This window comes from Apaloderma vittatum, unplaced genomic scaffold (genome assembly GCF_000703405.1).
Source record: "Apaloderma vittatum isolate BGI_N311 unplaced genomic scaffold, ASM70340v1 scaffold18178, whole genome shotgun sequence".
Lineage (NCBI taxonomy): Eukaryota > Metazoa > Chordata > Aves > Trogoniformes > Trogonidae > Apaloderma > Apaloderma vittatum.
The window spans coordinates 17592-34166 of record NW_009730435.1 but is presented as its reverse complement, the minus strand read 5'-3'; the positions used below and the strand labels follow the sequence as shown (position 1 = coordinate 34166).

General features: G+C 41.5%; 1 protein-coding gene across 1 annotated transcript in view; it reads right to left on the bottom strand.

The window, feature by feature from the left end:
* LATS2 (large tumor suppressor kinase 2) overlaps window positions 1-16575 on the bottom strand; it is a 44446-nt gene that overhangs the window by 14202 nt on the left and 13669 nt on the right. The window lies entirely within an intron of this gene.

Here is a 16575-nt window from a genome sequence, read left to right as displayed (position 1 = left end):
GCCATTCTCATTATCCAGGGACTCGGGGCTTTACAGCCCAGTTCCACACTCTCCCCATTTACACCAGCTGGATCTCACCTTAGATCACAAGTCTTAAAGTTTCCTAAATCTAATGTGCTCCATATGCACATTTGGGCTGGTGTGGATGTTGGTTTGGGGGTTTTTTTGTGTTTTGTCTGCAATGGAGTACCAAGAAAACAAATGCGTGGTAAACAATTATCTTAACAATTAATAAAATAGACCATATAATCAATTTCTCCCTCTTTTAGCTATTTTGGCTGCATTCAGAAGGGCTAAAATAGGCTAGCTTTTTATCATCAGTATAGTGATACCATCTTGGTGGTACTACTTTCTCCTCCTTTACCATTATCTATGTCAGAAAAGCGGAGTAAAAACGATACTGTTTGAAGCTGCCATGTTCTCTCGTCAGCAGATACATTAGGGGATTCATATTTAAACCTCAGGGGGAATAACAAGAGGGGAAAAGCCCAACACATTTCCCTGTGTATGATAATCTAAGAGGGGCAGCAAGATCTTGGGACTGGCAGACGCGTCACCGGCAATAATCTCACTCCCACAAGTCCCCATTGCTGCAGCAGCCCCATGCTCCAGCTCACTGCCTCTCATCTTTCATTAGGTCAGCTTCCACCCTCCAGAGGACTTCCTCATTACATATCCTGTTTGCTTAGCATTTACATTACTGTTGGAAAAAAAATGAAGTTATTTTGTCCTTCAGAAGAACACCCATGACTCCCCTGCACACTATGCCTTTGCTCTGGCCCTTTCCTCTATAGCTACCATGAGACACAAACAGCACCAGCTTCTGATGCTGTTCACAAAACCCTCACACCATCCCCAGGCAAACAGAGAGCGAACAACAAAAAATAAACATTCCACAGGCAAAATGAAAGGATTTTTCTCAGAGGCAGATCACATGTATTCATAATTCTCCACCCAGGAGACAAATCCCTCCAGAGGCATGCACTGCTCCACAAAAGTGGAGGGCACCTTTTCATTTCGGATGCTGATGCACGCTGTGCCTGAGGTGGCCACTGGCTAACAGGGCACTGTGGCCCTCTCCTTCCTATACGCAATGCAGCGATGAGTTCTGCTGAGCGAGGGAGCGTGGCTGGGACAAGGCAGTGAAGGGCTGGCCTCCAGGTGCCTGGGCTGCATTTGCTGGAAATCGATATAAGGACTGTTGTGAAGCACGCAAAGAAGGGCAGAAAATGGATTAAGCAGTGTCAGTAGTCATGCTTGTTGGAGAGCAGAGGCTTAAGTGAGATGGAGGGTGTTTGTGAGAAGCAGCAGAATGGCTCAAGAGGAGAGAAATCAATGCCAAAATCTTGCAAACTGATATTGTAGGCAGTAGAAGGGTTGAGGAAACAAGAGAACAGACACTGGGCGAGGATAAAAGTGCACAGCTGCACTGACACAGAGAGAGCTGTCTTGATTTTATGCCACTCTAAGGTAAGTATGTTTCAGAAAAAGAAGGGAAAAAAGACCGGAATTGAGACACAGAAAAAAAAAACTCGCTTGGAGCCGTATCCAACGCCAAAACATTCAAGGAGACACAGAATCAAATCCAGCTCCCACTGAGGTCAACAAAGACTTCCATTAACTGCAAGGTACGCTGCATCGGGCCCTCCGCTTTGGATCGTTTCCTCTTCCCCAGGCCAAGCGCTGTCAGCCCCAGGATGGCTTGAGAAACCTGGCTGTGTTCTGCTCAGCCCACAGCCAGCTGTCAGGCTGCAAGGAGAAACACGAGCCATTGGCAGCGCGTACAGAAACCACAAGGGAACGCAGCGGTCCCGGCCCCAACTCATTCTTCGCATTCTGTGTATTCCCCTCAGAGGATTCAAGTGTTTCTCCTTGCAAGGTTTTTATGCACCTTTGTGCTTCCAGGCATCACTAGCTGTCAGTGAAAAAGTAAACCAGAAAAGGGAAAGGTGAAAAGCTACAAGGGAAAAAATGTGTTGTTACAATTAATTTAGTCATTAATGTTACAGCTGCACTATTAAAATGAGGTTTCAGCGGTCAGCTGTGGTTCTGGACAGATCTAATGGAAAAGCAAAGCTAGGCAAGGAACCACAAAACAGACTGAGGCAACTCTGCAGGATCCCAGACTTGCAGGTTTACAGAGAAAAATGGGGAGGAAGGTGTTTCCCAGCTAGTTCCTACAGCCCAATCAGTAGATTTGATGATCTTAGAGGTCTTTCCCAACCTTAACAATTCTATTATTCTACAGTGGGCTACCTATTCCAAACAGCTGCATGGTCAACATGCTCTCCACTACTTATTCCCCATCCTTATGCTGCTAGAAGGCAGCTTTCTAGATTTCAAGGTTTCGCTAGAAGAAAGGCTACCTTCAAGCTCAGATGCTCACCAGGGAAAATCCTTATTTGATAGTAAACAGATATTTGGATGTGTGCATATATAGACTTCATCTCACCCTGTATTCTGTAGGCAATGTGAAAGGCTTTCCCCATTTTACCCTCCCTCCTGGCTGTACTCCACCAGCACTGGCAGAAGCTCGCGTTCTTGCTGTACTACAGGGTTGTCCAGCAACATTTTTCATTCAGAAAGCTCCTCGTTGCCAAGACGTTATTTATCATCCAAGTGAAGATTGCACAAGAGCTCACAATAAGTAAGACTTTTTCCCAAGAACATTGTGTCTGAAGGAGACAATAGGTCCTCCAAGATTTGGCAAGAGTCATTAATTGCTAACAACAACAAAAATTAATTACTTGCTTTCCATTCACAAAGAAGGATGGGCAACAGATGCAGGAAACAGATACAGGTACCCTGCGGAAGGAAAAAAAATAAAGCCCGTGCCAAAAGAGATGATCCAGAACTGATTACAGACATTTTTGTGATAGCCCATCATTGTGGGAATTTTCATTCATGATTTTAAACATGTAAAACCTAAGAAATTCAGGAAACAATGTGTCCAATATGCTCTGTCAGAACTGCTGCAGCCTCATAGAACCGAGAAACTTAACTTTGTAATATTTTCTATCTGTAATTATTCTCTAGTTGGACATTCAGTTTTGTACTCCGCTTTTGTCTTGCCTGTTTTCAGGTTGCTAACACCAGGGGCTAACTTTTGCCCACAAATTCCAATACTTAACTATAACCCTGATTACAATATTCTAGACATATAATTAAGAAACAATCCTGAGAATAATTAGTGCTCTTTGGGTTTAGTGTATCAAAAAAACCTACTGAGTGCCCATACGCTTACTGGAGGATCACTTAGTTTGTTCATAAATCACATAACTCATTCCGAAACTAACAGGAGATCGACCCCATAGCTAGTTAAGAATTTTCTGGGGGCCCTCTCCCCACTCCTATTACAAAGGTCCTCCAAAGCTGTACTGCTTTGGTGGGGATAAACCTCCCTCTTACTTTTAGCCTAAATTACACAGGGTCAGTTTATTCCTTTTGCCTTTAGTTTCGATTGACTTCAGCCACTCTACTGTTACCTACAGAAAGTGGGTCCCCTTCATCCTAAGGGATGCTTGCAGCTTGGCCTCCTGGGCTCAACAAACCATTCTTTTAGTTTTCTCTTGTAAAACAGGCTCTTCATTCTCTTTATTGCTGTAGTAGCCCATCTCCATATCAAGAAAGATCAGACTGGGACATGGTTTTGATAAAAGCTGCACACACCATTCCTGATGACGTGCAAACAGTGGTGGAAAAGTTATCCTTGTGGTAAAGTCATTCCTTTCCTTTGTTGATTTCAGCAGAGGAAGTTTTGAGTTTGGGGCTTTAATCCTGGCTTTTAGTCCTTGCTTGCAGCATTTCTACCCTTTGTGCTCCTGAATGTATCTTCAGTTCTGGTAGCATTCCAGCGCTTAAGGTCATTATTTTGGTTGGATGCTCTAGCCCTACTTTGCACTGACTGCTTTCCCACTTCATGTTGTCAGAGTGCTTCCTTTTTTTTTAAAAAAAAAAATACCATTCTTATTAATGGAAAAAAGTATGTGCGTAAGAGATACCCTGTAGCACATAAGGTTGGGAGAGGAGGAAGAAGAATATGGATAGGTGATGAAATATAAGACTCACTAAGTTAAATCACATCAACATATGAAAAAAAACAACTGACTTTACATTAGGAATGGGGTGAGGAACAACTTCAACCAGAAGGTTTCTATATAACATTTTCAAGGGATATTTGAAGAACTAACAAAGGGAGCATTCCCAAAAGATTTTAGAAATGATACAATGCTCTGGTAAATGTCTTATCAGAAGAAAACCAAACAAAAATAAAACTAACATGACATTCACTGCTCCACCATTGCTCATTCTGCTTGCCTTCAAAACCTTGTAGTGTTTATTTAGACAGTCACCTACAGAAGGCAGGTGTTTTACTCCTCTGTGTTTGGGCAGCATCCAGTACAACGGGCTCCTGCTATCGGTATGTTTATGACAATATGAGAACTTATTATTAAAGTAAGGCAGTTAAGTCCAGTGCAAAATATTGAACTTGGAATAGTAGGCAGAAAGATGTTGGGGGGGGGTAAAGTGTCAATTTTCCTGGATCCCAGGACAGAAACCCTTGTATCGCTACCACCACAAACCCACCCTGAAATAAGATTAATTTAATCCTCTAAGCCACAGGACATGGCACATTTCCTACAGCTGTGGAAGGACTGAGGCAAAATAAAGCAGAAGCAACTAGAGAGCGGAAAGCATCTTTTGATGATCAAGATTACAACTGTTCAAAATGTTTCCAGTATCTTTTCAGATTTAAAACAGCTCTGAATGATTAAGAAGTAAACAAATTAATCAAACAAATGAAACCAACACCTGAAATTTGTAACACTCGTTTTTGTATTTTACTAGCCCTAGAGCTAATACAAATTTCTTTCACAAAATCACAAAAAAAAATCAAAATAAAAGGGATATGACATTTCTCTACTGTTTTTCCCAGCTGCTTTTCCTTAAGTTCATGACTAATCAAAGCTATTAAAGTTCTTTCCAGAAAAGAAAAAATACAGACTTAGCAGCAGCACACTTACAAAGAACAACCACTGTAACACCTTCAGTAACTTGGAAAGGGGAAGAAAAAAACGCCAAAAGCTGAGAACAGTAACTGGAAATATGACATAGCTCCTTAGCAAGTGTCTCAAAAAGCACCAGTTATATCACTGTGCATTGTGTTCCACGAGTTGTTCAAATATGGCTCTTTGCATGAAAAGGAGAGGTACGAACTTCAGGCTACAAGCCAATGCAAGGTCCCAAAGTTAAGACATTTGGAAATAAACCAAGCATGGCTGCTCAACATATTTCCAAACAAATGCTTGTAAAATGGAGTATTTATAAGAACTCTGCACTTGATGAACTCTGCACAAAGCTCAAGCATCATGAAAGAACAATTACAAACAGGCAAGGAGAGAGAAGCCACAGCATTAACAACTATAACGGAAAGAGAGTGAAGATGATCAAAAGCCATCATGAATACCACTTTTGTTGGGCTTTTTTTTCCTTTCTTTCAAGTAGGCTGGGAAGCAAGAAGAGAGCTGTGCTGCTGTGACCCAACCAGGACATAGGCATGAGAAGAAGGGGTGCAGGATCCCCACTATGGAGGCAGCTTACTGGGTAAACATGAGGAAAAGCGACAGTCTCTTCTCCCTGCCCCCCTGGGACTTGGAAAAAGCACATCTGTGCATGAAAAGCTGCTGCTAGAAGCCTTGTTTGTTGGAGAGAGTAACACCGTTAGCACCCAGATAGGTGGTGACCTGCTGCCTACCTCAGAGGCTCTAACACTCCTTTCTGAATGCATCCACTCTTTCCCCCAACTTTTGGAGGAGCACAGGCTCTTGATTTAGCAAACTTGGCCAACAGTAATAGGCAGCAGTAACAGCTCCCTGAGAACAGAATGTCCCCATTCTGTAAAACACAAAATTTGCTTCAGATCCCACATCAGAGCAGAGGTCTAAGGAGTAAGCACGCAGCATTCAGTTTTGAACACTTACAGTACTCCAGGACTATCTATAAACAAAAATTCACAGGCCAGGTTTGCCTTAATGGTAAAATAAAGGAGAAGGCAAACTGCATTTGTATGCCTTTCGCTGCTCATACACCTCCTACCTGCATAAAATCCTTTCTGCGCTGGCACCCAAAGCTTTCTGCACTGTGCTGAGCCCTATACAAATACAGGGGAAGAATTCTATTCTGAAAAGGATTTCTAATTTAAAACAGAACAAACAACTGCATATACAGCCATAACTGCTCCTCATTACTCTTTAGGTCTGCTTGTTGGAGAGCTATTTAAACTATTTACTGTTCAGTCTAATGACCCAAGGCGGGTGCATCAACAGACAGAAAGTTGTACAGTTCTCTCCTAATCTCTCCTCAGCGCTGGAACAGAGGCAACTCAAACCAGGAGCACTATTGTGTATTAATTTCAGGAACCTTATACATAGGTCAAATCATGTTACATAAACAGCATTAATAAATTAATGTGCAGGCAGGTTTATGCTACAGAGTGGCATGGAAGAGCTTTGCTCGCTTCATGCACATGTGAACGCACGTGCATGCGCACACACGTGTGTACGCAGCTCCTTTCCAAAGGTGCTATTTCACTTCCCTGAAATCCCCTCACTTTGCCTACAGGAACAGGGCACTTCCAATCCTCTGGACACAGTTCACAGGAGGTGCAGCCTTGGCTTCAGTTCACTCCTGTGCCTTCTGACTGGCAGTCACAAAGGTGACCCGTGCTCTGTCACATAGTGCCTCAACCTTACACCTTGCGTTAACCAGTGAAGCTTAAGAGTTTCTCCTGTTCCCACAAGACAAGCTAAGGCACTATTCATCAATACTTTTAATATTACAAAGGTAATATAACATCCTACAACAGCTTTTGAACTCTGAAGAAAAGGAAATGGAGTAGAATTATAAAATAAGTTTAAGTGCAAGCAAATGAGTTGTCCCAAACCAAGAAGCATCATCATCTTCCTTTAATGTTCACTGAAAACCCATTCCAGGTTCCTGTTCACATTTTTGGAATAACTAGAAGTGTTACCAAACACACCATCCCCTTTTCATATCAAGCCCAACGCTGGGCAAGCTCTGTGGTTTACAGCTGTAACTCAAGGAACACAGGTCGCCCACCTGGTACTCCTTTCTACACAGCAGAGAAATCCAAGCCAGTGGAAAGCTTGATATCAAGCCTCTGTATTTTGATTCAATTTGCTAAAGTCTTGAATACAACACCTCCCACCTCACTGTCTTCTACTTTTTTAATCTTAAAAGCAAAGTAGACAAGTTGATGTGAAGAGCAGGGAGTCCTTTCAGCAGCAGCTCTGAGTAGCTGAGTTTGCCAAAAGCTGTTAGCAGACAGTATCAGGTGTTAGAGCCTTTATAACTAGGAGAAAGATATGCATGGGGCAAGAATCTTCAAATAGTCAGTAACCATTGGCTTGAATCCTTCTTTCTAAGGTGTATTGAAATCATTACTAGAGCAGGAGAGGTGCTGTGCCTTTCAACTATGCAATCAGACAGTTTTCCCACTCAAGAGAGCGAGTAGACTTCAGTCAGACTAATTCCTCCCTACTCCACTTGTCCTTGTCTGACTTAGCCTAATGAAACATAAATATGGCCAACAGTGCATACAGTAATACCAACATAAGCATTAAATGTCAATTTAAGAATATTAATAAACACTGCAGCACCCACCAATCAACCAGCACAAATTCCTGGGGGAAAAAATCTTAGCTAGTTGCCTTCAGGAATTTATTGCTTTCACTGAAATCTCACAAATTCTTAACACACGTAGAATGTGGTAAAGAGCCTTGCACAGAAGGTATCATCAAAGTTGAGGTAGAGTTGGACTGAACCTTGAGGGAAAGGTGCACCACACCGGAGAACAGCACTGTTGTTTTAAGAAAGGCCCTTCCAGTTGTGTACCTGCATCCTCATGCCTGAAATCCAGTAATGAATAAAAAATGGCATCTGCTACTCTACTCTGGGGGTCCAAGTGAGTGTCCCTACACTCAAGGTATGCAAGCTTAAAAAAAACCCCAAAACCAAAACCAACCTACTCCTGACATAAAACAGCTTAAGTTACTAAATACATTAAGATGGGAGCTCCAGCAAAAACAACTTGCTGAGCAAAGACCATTTAAAAATCACTGTATAAACTCTTTAAGTATTCCCTTAGAATTGGGTTCTTTCAGGTTCTTTCTCTCAGGTAGGATGTTTTGCAATCTAAATATTTCACACTGATTAATAAATATGGCACATTTCTTGCAAGAGCAGCAGGCCATCCCAGCTTTCCTCCAGATCCACTTCTCACATACTGAGCTGTCAGAATGATAGCATGACTCCTTCCACCACCCATACCTCCCCATTTTTTATTTTTTCTTTTGAGACAGCAGTTTCTTACTCTACTGGGGAAAGTAAATCAAGCTGGATAGAATAGCAGTTCAGTGAAGGTTTCACAATGAGCTTATTCCTCTTCATTAGCAGCAAGTGATGTGTTCGCTAATTTTATTGCTCACGCGTTAGTCAAAAACATGTTTGGCTGGCATTACATTTACAATAATGCTATTTCTGTATCAAAGCATTTCTTTTCAGTGGCCACCATCACTGAGCGCTTTCCATTGCTCCTCCTTCTACTATAAAGATACACACACATTCGGTTGTATATAGAAGAGGATTTTTTCCAAATATTCATGGAGCTTACAAATGATTTGTTAGTCAAACTGAATACAAGTGACTTGTAAACTGGGTATTCAGATTCAGCAAGATGAGTTACGAGGTTTGTTGTCCAGGAATAAAGCCCCCAAAGCACAGAAAAGAACTGTGTCAAAGACTGCGCTGCCAAAGTCAGCTGTTCCCCAGCAAGTCACACTGTGCTGCAAATTTGCAATGCTTTAGTACTGTTTATTGCTTTCCTCCATATCCAACTCTACAAATTGAATTTTGCACCTATTCCTGTTAGTAGTGCCTCTACCATTTTTACTGCTTTGCAAGATTTTCTTTTGTCATAAGATTTTAACATTTAAAAAGCAATATTCCTCTCCCCTTCATTTTTGGTAACTTTATATGGTGGTATTTTTTTCAGTTTTAAATGACAAGAACTTTCAAATGTTGTTTTAAAACCCCTTCTCCAAGGCAAGAAAAATTCAAATGAAGATGGTAAAATTAAGTAGCCCATTCATATTCAAGGTCAAATACTGACATATTTTCCAAACAAGGTTTGAGCATATTCTTGATATGGCCTTTAGAAGTTTAGGAGAGTTTTGTTCCTCCTAATTTTAATTTGGGGAGTACTTTAAGAGAACTATAAAACCTCCAGGATATCTGTTTGGAATGTATTACCACTGAACTGTTCTCTCCTTTGAGGATTTATACCACAATGGGACTCCAACTGACATCAAGCAGTAATGCACAAAAAAAAGAAAAAAACATATCTGAGAAATACAGCTCCGTTGTGAGACAAATGAGGGCTACTTCTCTCTCAGTCTCATAGTCCAATGTAGCACGTCTCACGTGACTTCAGAAACATCTGGCTTTTATCTTGAGAATTCCTAGTATTTTTCAGTACAGACACACACATATACATGCAGAAAGCAAGTGTGCTGGGCAAGACAACTTGGCATATTTACCATTCAAAGAGTAGGAAGATATAGAACCTTTATATACAATGCTTTTTTTCTGTTGGCACTTTTGAATTTTATGTTTTAATTGTAATGCTTTACTTTTCAAATTCTCATTAAAAATGAAAAAAAAAAAGCATTCAGCTTTTAACATTTTAAAATCAATATGCTCAACCCTATAATAGAATATAGTCAACCTCCACAGCACTAGGGATCTTATTAGACATTTTCCAGAAGTCTCCTTGCGGTATTTACTTTCATTGACTCTGTCAAATACACATGTATAACTACAGGTCCAAAAGTAAGAATTGCTAAACACCACTGACTGCCACCATTTGAACAGCATTCTGCAGTTGCAAGATTAAACTCTCAACTCTTCTAGTGCTAGAGGCAAAAACAAAAAAAAGAAAAAGATTTTAAAAAAAAACAAACTCAAAACCCAGCTGGATAAAATATCTTAAGGTCAGGCTTTTTACATGTAAAGCAGCCGCAGCAGAATTATTCACATTCTTAGCACATAGCTGACCGGGACAAGATTCCACGGAGAGGTAAACAATTCCCCCAAGAGAGCAGCTGCATCTTCCTCAGCTCAGGAGTTACTGGGGGTAGGGAGAGATGCACACCGGGGTTCCCCAAAACGACCAGAAGCAGGAAGAAAATGAAAGACTGTTTCTGCTCCACAATAATGCTTCACATGACTACTCCTTTCTGTGTTAAGTGAGAATCAAGAAGGGCATGCATAAGGAAACAAATAAATAAATAAATATAAAGCCAGGTGGTAACACACGTTTTAATCAATGCCCTAGAGGAACCTTTTAAGTGGACACCCAAATTCACTTCAACATAGACAAGTAGAGGGAGAAAGATTAGGTAATATTGTATGGAACAACTGAAAGGAATACAGTCATCCAGCTTTGCTATTATTGCATAATTATTTTCAGAAGTATCTTTGAAAGTATAAAACCATTTCCTTCTAGGTATCCCATCTCTCTCTTATATTACCCTTTTTTTAACTGGTATTTCCTTGGCAGTATCTTTACTCAATTCACCTCAATGTTATTTCTGTTGGCTACTGGCCAAGTAGCACACTTTAACAGTCAGGACACACAGTACTGAAGAAGCATCATTCTTGCTCCGCTCCATTTAGGTGCAAAGGCTGTGGAATGTATTTCAGGCTGCTGTAAGAAAAGAAATCCTCTTGGAAGATCCTCCTCAATGCCATCCCCTTAGTATGAGTATCTCCTCACAAAATTGACACTAGCCATCAACGAAACCAGCTGCAGCAACATGAAAAGCTATCGTATCACGTTTGTAAGTTAATACTCACAATATTGTCTTTCAGCTGCAAGTGCATCAGCAGAAAACTACTTCCACCATGTCCCTGGCTGCCTGTCACTGCTCCTCGTGCTGAAGGTATCGCCTGCGTTCCTCTTGCCTGACCACACTGTGCTCCACTCACCGCCAGAGACAGCTGGGTTAGAAAACACCTCGGATTTAGCTGTTGGAGCTAATGAAGCTCATTTTGACCCAAGTGAGGTAGGGTTAACTCTGACAGCAGCTCAGCTGGGGCAGTAAGACCTGGGTGAGAGGAGGAGGAGACAGCACTGAACAGATGGCCATCTCTGGAGCACAGCTGGAAGGAGGAAAGCACGTGAGCGCAGGCTGAGCTTTCTCTCGACGTTTCCTCTGATGGTGGTTGACAGCCAAGGCAGCTGCCACCACTCTCAACTTCTCCGCTCTGTTCTGTGTGTCTCTGTCATAGCCCCCAATTATGCTCATCTCTCCCACCATCCTCCAAAAGTTATTTTTAATCTGGATGAGTTCCCTGATCAGTCCCCGCTCAGCTCCACAAACACTGTGCTGCCACAGGTTGCAGGGATGAACCAGGGAGGAACAAGCAGGAAGATGGGCAGATCTAGCAGCACCACCAAAAGCCACTCTCCTGGAGCCTCAGCACAGGAATATCCTCTCCTTCTTTCACACCAACCTACAAACCTCCCAGAAGAACGGTATATGTGTGTGATATTTCAGACCATAAGGTCTGTCTTTTTCTTTTTTTCTCCTGTGTTGCCTTCAGAAAGTCTTTAATTGCAGTGTTTTCTGTGTTGGTGTCATATTAGGTTTAACAAGCTAACTCCTCTGTTGTGCAGTTATCACCTAATATTTCAAGGCAACAACAGGACATTTTTCAGAAATACATTTGATCACCCTAAAAAGATATAGCCGGGGGAAACAGTCTTACATTACAGGCTATAAATCAACATGTTAGACAAGTAATTTTAAACCACAGGAGGCAGAAAAAAAATTCTCACTGTATCAAGCCAATAAAAACCCTGTAACACTGACTCTAGGAGATATTGGACTTACTCCATAACAACTGTATTTCTTAAGAAAACACAGTATTTTGAACTCTAAAGAAGTCTGAACTTGGTTAGACTGAAACAAAAGAGAGGGAGGAAAGCAGAGCAGAGAACATACTCATCCTTCCTCCACAGCTGAAGACTGAGGAGGAAGCTTGAGAAGGCTCAAGCAGATAAAGAAACTCTTCCCTTGACCAAGTTGCTCAGTGTTTACACATTCGCAAACCGGTTCCCAGTAATCCCAGCAGCGGATCAATGTTCCTCACCTCCCTCCTTCAAGCCTGTATTCAAACTTTTACAAGACTGTTGTCTTCCAGTGCTGTCAACCCATGTCACTTGATAGAACAACTGGCAACTGTTTTTCAGGCATTAGTAGTACTATTACAGCACAGGCTCAGTTGCATGAATACTACTGAAAGACAGTAATGAATGTTTGAGATCTTCAAAGGTGAAAAATATTAAGAAACCAATGAGACAAGTAATCACTTTTCTTCCTTGAGAAAATATATTCTTAAAAGTAAGGTCTACAGTAAAACCATGCTGTAGTTTCCTCAAATATTTCATATGCAGAATGGAATCTGGCCAGTGCTTTGATGAGATAACACTAGGAGTAACAAGCACAACATTACATGGCATGGAAGGGAGGCTTCACAATACAGAGTCCCAAAACCCAAGACTCAACAATGTGCAGTAGTGCACTAGTGAATGTATCAGTTCCTGGATGAAATAAAAAAACACAGTTTCTATGCACCTGTTTGACAAAGCTGCCAAAGGTAAGGATATATGTCTGGTTAGGCAATCAAGTTCCAAATTCCTAAATCTGCCCTAGGAGAATTGGGTGGTGACTGTATTCCTTCTGGTTTCTAACCTGTGTGCGCGTTGCCAAGTACTGTTAAACAGACGTCATTGCATCACACTGCACTGCAGGTTTGTGAGAAGATCTGTGTTCATATTCTTTGAACATGCCAAGCCCAAAACAAAGTGAAGCCTCCATGGTAATGCTACATGGACACGGTCCCTGTATTTTGATGGTCAAGTTCACACTACAGCAATAAGGTCTGAGAGGTTGTCTTGGAGTAATTTCTATAACTCCAGACAAATGCTCTTTCCTCACTTCAACAGTGTGTGCACTGTACTTGGGCTCCTGTCTGTGTACACACTGCCTTGGATAACGCTGAGACGCAGAATTATAGACGCAATGATTTCTGAGCAACAGTGTTCAAGAGGACACTCTGCCTCCAAGGTCAACATTGACTTCCTGTAACAAGCAGCATAACTCTCTATTCCTTTTATCCAAGGCAGCCATCAGCTCTTAAAATTGTTGACATTATGAATAATTATTTTTAAACAAGCTTTCCAGTATCTGCCACCATGTTCAGAGACAGCGATAAGCAAGCTTAGAAGTACATGTGTATATATACACATATATACACACACACACGTATAGAATTATGTGTGAAAACCTGAAATTAGAAAATTTTTCCCACAACTAAAACGCGTAAAATTTATGTTCCAGAACATGCAATATCTGAGATGTTGGAACTATCCGAAGTACTGCTACACAGAGAAAAAAGTAATATAATCATAGTAGTTCCATATGCAGTCCATTACCTGAATGACTGCGTACCAGTTTTTGACTTTGAGCGAGTAATTTAGAAGTACCCTAACCTGACAGCCTATATCTTATACAGGATCCATATCCTAAATGCCAAATCAGTTCTCAATGAGTATTACAACGCTCCCATCTAAGCAATCTGTCTGCCAAGTAACTTCTGCATTCTTTCTAACCTGAAGTATATGGGCTGGGATATCCCACCAGCTGACTGCTCATTTACTCCTGCATGTTTTCAGTACAACCTCTTCTCTTGAAGAACACTGAGTAAGCAGAGAGTAAGAATGACAGAGATATTTACATGAGCAATAAAAACAATAAATATAATTAACCTTTTCTCTTATTTGTGCTGCAACCTTCCTACACCTCTACCCCAGGAACATCAATTCAGGTTGCAATGTCTTCTGGGTAGAGACTTCATTTTTCACAGTGAAGTTGCATCACAGCTTTACAGCAATGCCAATGTAACCGCAGCTTTGCATTTGATTATTGCTGTCCAAATGGAAAACTCAAGGTGAACTGTAAAAACCTTCTTAGCAATTTACACAGGTAACACGACCCACACCACATCCAGCTTTTTATAATTTCTAACACATAGGCCAGCAGACCAAACATCCCGTTCTGCCAGGAAAGGTACCATCATGTTTACTTACAAAGTCATTACAAATGCTTGGGAAACTCTGTGGACACCAACGTCATAATTTAGAGAAGAAAGAAGGAAAATAACTAGGTACACTTAAAATTACAGGAATATCTTAACTGGTTATTACCAGATGTAGCTGGGATTAACTGCACATGTAATCCAAAATCCAAGTTACTGATACTAAATGGATTTGAACACATTTCCATGTAAGGCCAAAATCTGTGCCAAAACCTAAGTAAATGGACTTAGCAAGTGTGTGTACTGGTAGAACAGGAGAACTTTTACCACTCAAGCAGCAAAGCTCTGGCTTGATGTTTTTATTTTACTACAAATGAGGGAGAATTTCAGCCCAAGAATCTTCATTTCCAGCATGGTCAGGCTGGGGGTACGGTCCCAGTCTAGATACTCACACTTGATCTGCAATCCCAGACACACTGCTCTTCCCAACTTTCTCATTTCACTGCATTCTGCACAGCACAGCCCAGAGAACAGAGCCAGATTTTACCAGAAACTCAGATTAGTGCAGGCTCTTCACATTTTGTTTTCTGACCCAAACATCCAAGGGACTCTCTGTTGTTGCAGGTGGGGCCTCAGGAAGGAGAGCACTGTTACTCAGCAGCTGATGAAATGAAAAGGCCTCCTCATACACCCCAGCACTTCCTGCAATGCTCCATACACTAAAGTCATATACCACTACAAGCTGGATCGCAGCTCAGTGCATTCCACTGCACTTTGTCACGCTTCCCTGACCGATACTATGCCAAAAATGACTAGCTTTAACAGTTCTCTGGTGAATAAAAGAGCTTTTGCAACTCTGAAACAGAACTGAGTTTTTAATTCATGTTAAATCTGCTTTTCTGTTCTGAAGGAACATTTTTAGTGCTGCCTGTAATTCCCCTTCTGTGCTTTTTTCTTACTTCTGTAGTGACTTTTGTGAAGATAAAGGGAAAATTTAAGCTGACTAGTTTTTAAAAGCCTTAAAGAGACCTCTAAAATATGCCTGAAGGAAGTAAAAATATGAACTAGCAAAATATGAAGATGAAAGAGATCCACAACATGTTCATATAAATCTAGAAATACATGGCAAGGAACCAGAAGATTCACAAGACAGCTACCATAGAGAACAAAATCCAAAGTACAGCTGGACTATCTAAGCAAGCACAGAGCAACATGATCCAAGATTTGCACGTTTACTGTTTATTTACTCAGTACCCAACTGAGCACAATCTTGTGAAATAATACAGACTGCTCCTGCCAACATCCCTTCTACTCAGATAATCTAAGCACTTATGGTTATAGATTATGGTCAAGAGAGGTGATTCTCCCCCTATACTCTGCTCTTGTGAGACCCCACCTCGAATACTGCATCCAGTTTTGGTGCCCCCACCATAAGAGGGACATGGATCTGTTGGAGTGTGTTCAGAGGAGGCCACAAGGATGATCCAGGGGCTGGAGCACCTCTGCTATGAGGACAGGCTGCAGGAGCTGAGACTGTTCAATCTGGAAAAGAGAAGACTTCGGGGGGACCTAATAGCTGCCTTCCAATACCTGAAGGGAACCTACAGGAAGGCTGGGGAGGGACTTTTTACAAGAGTGTCCAGCGATAGGACAAGGGGAAATGGGTTTAAGTTGAAGGAGAATAGATTTAGATTGGACCTTAGGAAGAAATTCTTCAGTATGAGGGTGGCAAGACTTTGGAATAAATTGCCCAGAGACCTTGTGGCTGCCCCCTCCCTGGAGGTGTTCAAGGCCAAGTTGGACGGAGCCTTGAGTATCATGACCTAGTTGAGAGGCGTCCCTGCCCATGACAGGGAGGTTGGACTAGATGATCTCTGAGGTCCCTTCCAGCCTAGGCCATTCTACGATTCTATGATTATGCTCTAAGAAATTTTCCTTTGTAATTTTTTATTCAAAACCCATGCCTACAATTACCAAAAGAATAAGATTACAAGAAAAATGTAAAACTAACGTAAGTACTTAACAGAGTAAAGTGCTCATTATGTCAATGCTTGGCACCCCTCCACAGCAGAAGAATACAAGCATGTTGCATGTGCACCCAGAAAAGGGATCCCATTCCTCTCTAAGCCAGTTAGCTTTGCTCAGCACATCAAAAACTTGCTGGTTCCAGCTCATTTTTGGAACAGAGGTTTCACTATCCAGTCCCATCTCCAGGCTGACCTGGAAACATGCCTGCCCTGATTGCTACTTGCGTATGGAAATAATAAAGCTATTTTTACACAAAAAGCAAATCCTTTATTTTCCCAAAAGCAAGAACAACCATTGCCACAAGCATAGAAGTCAGGCATTCAGAGTGTTACCTGCAAGAATAAAAAGCAATTAAGCCTTGTGAAC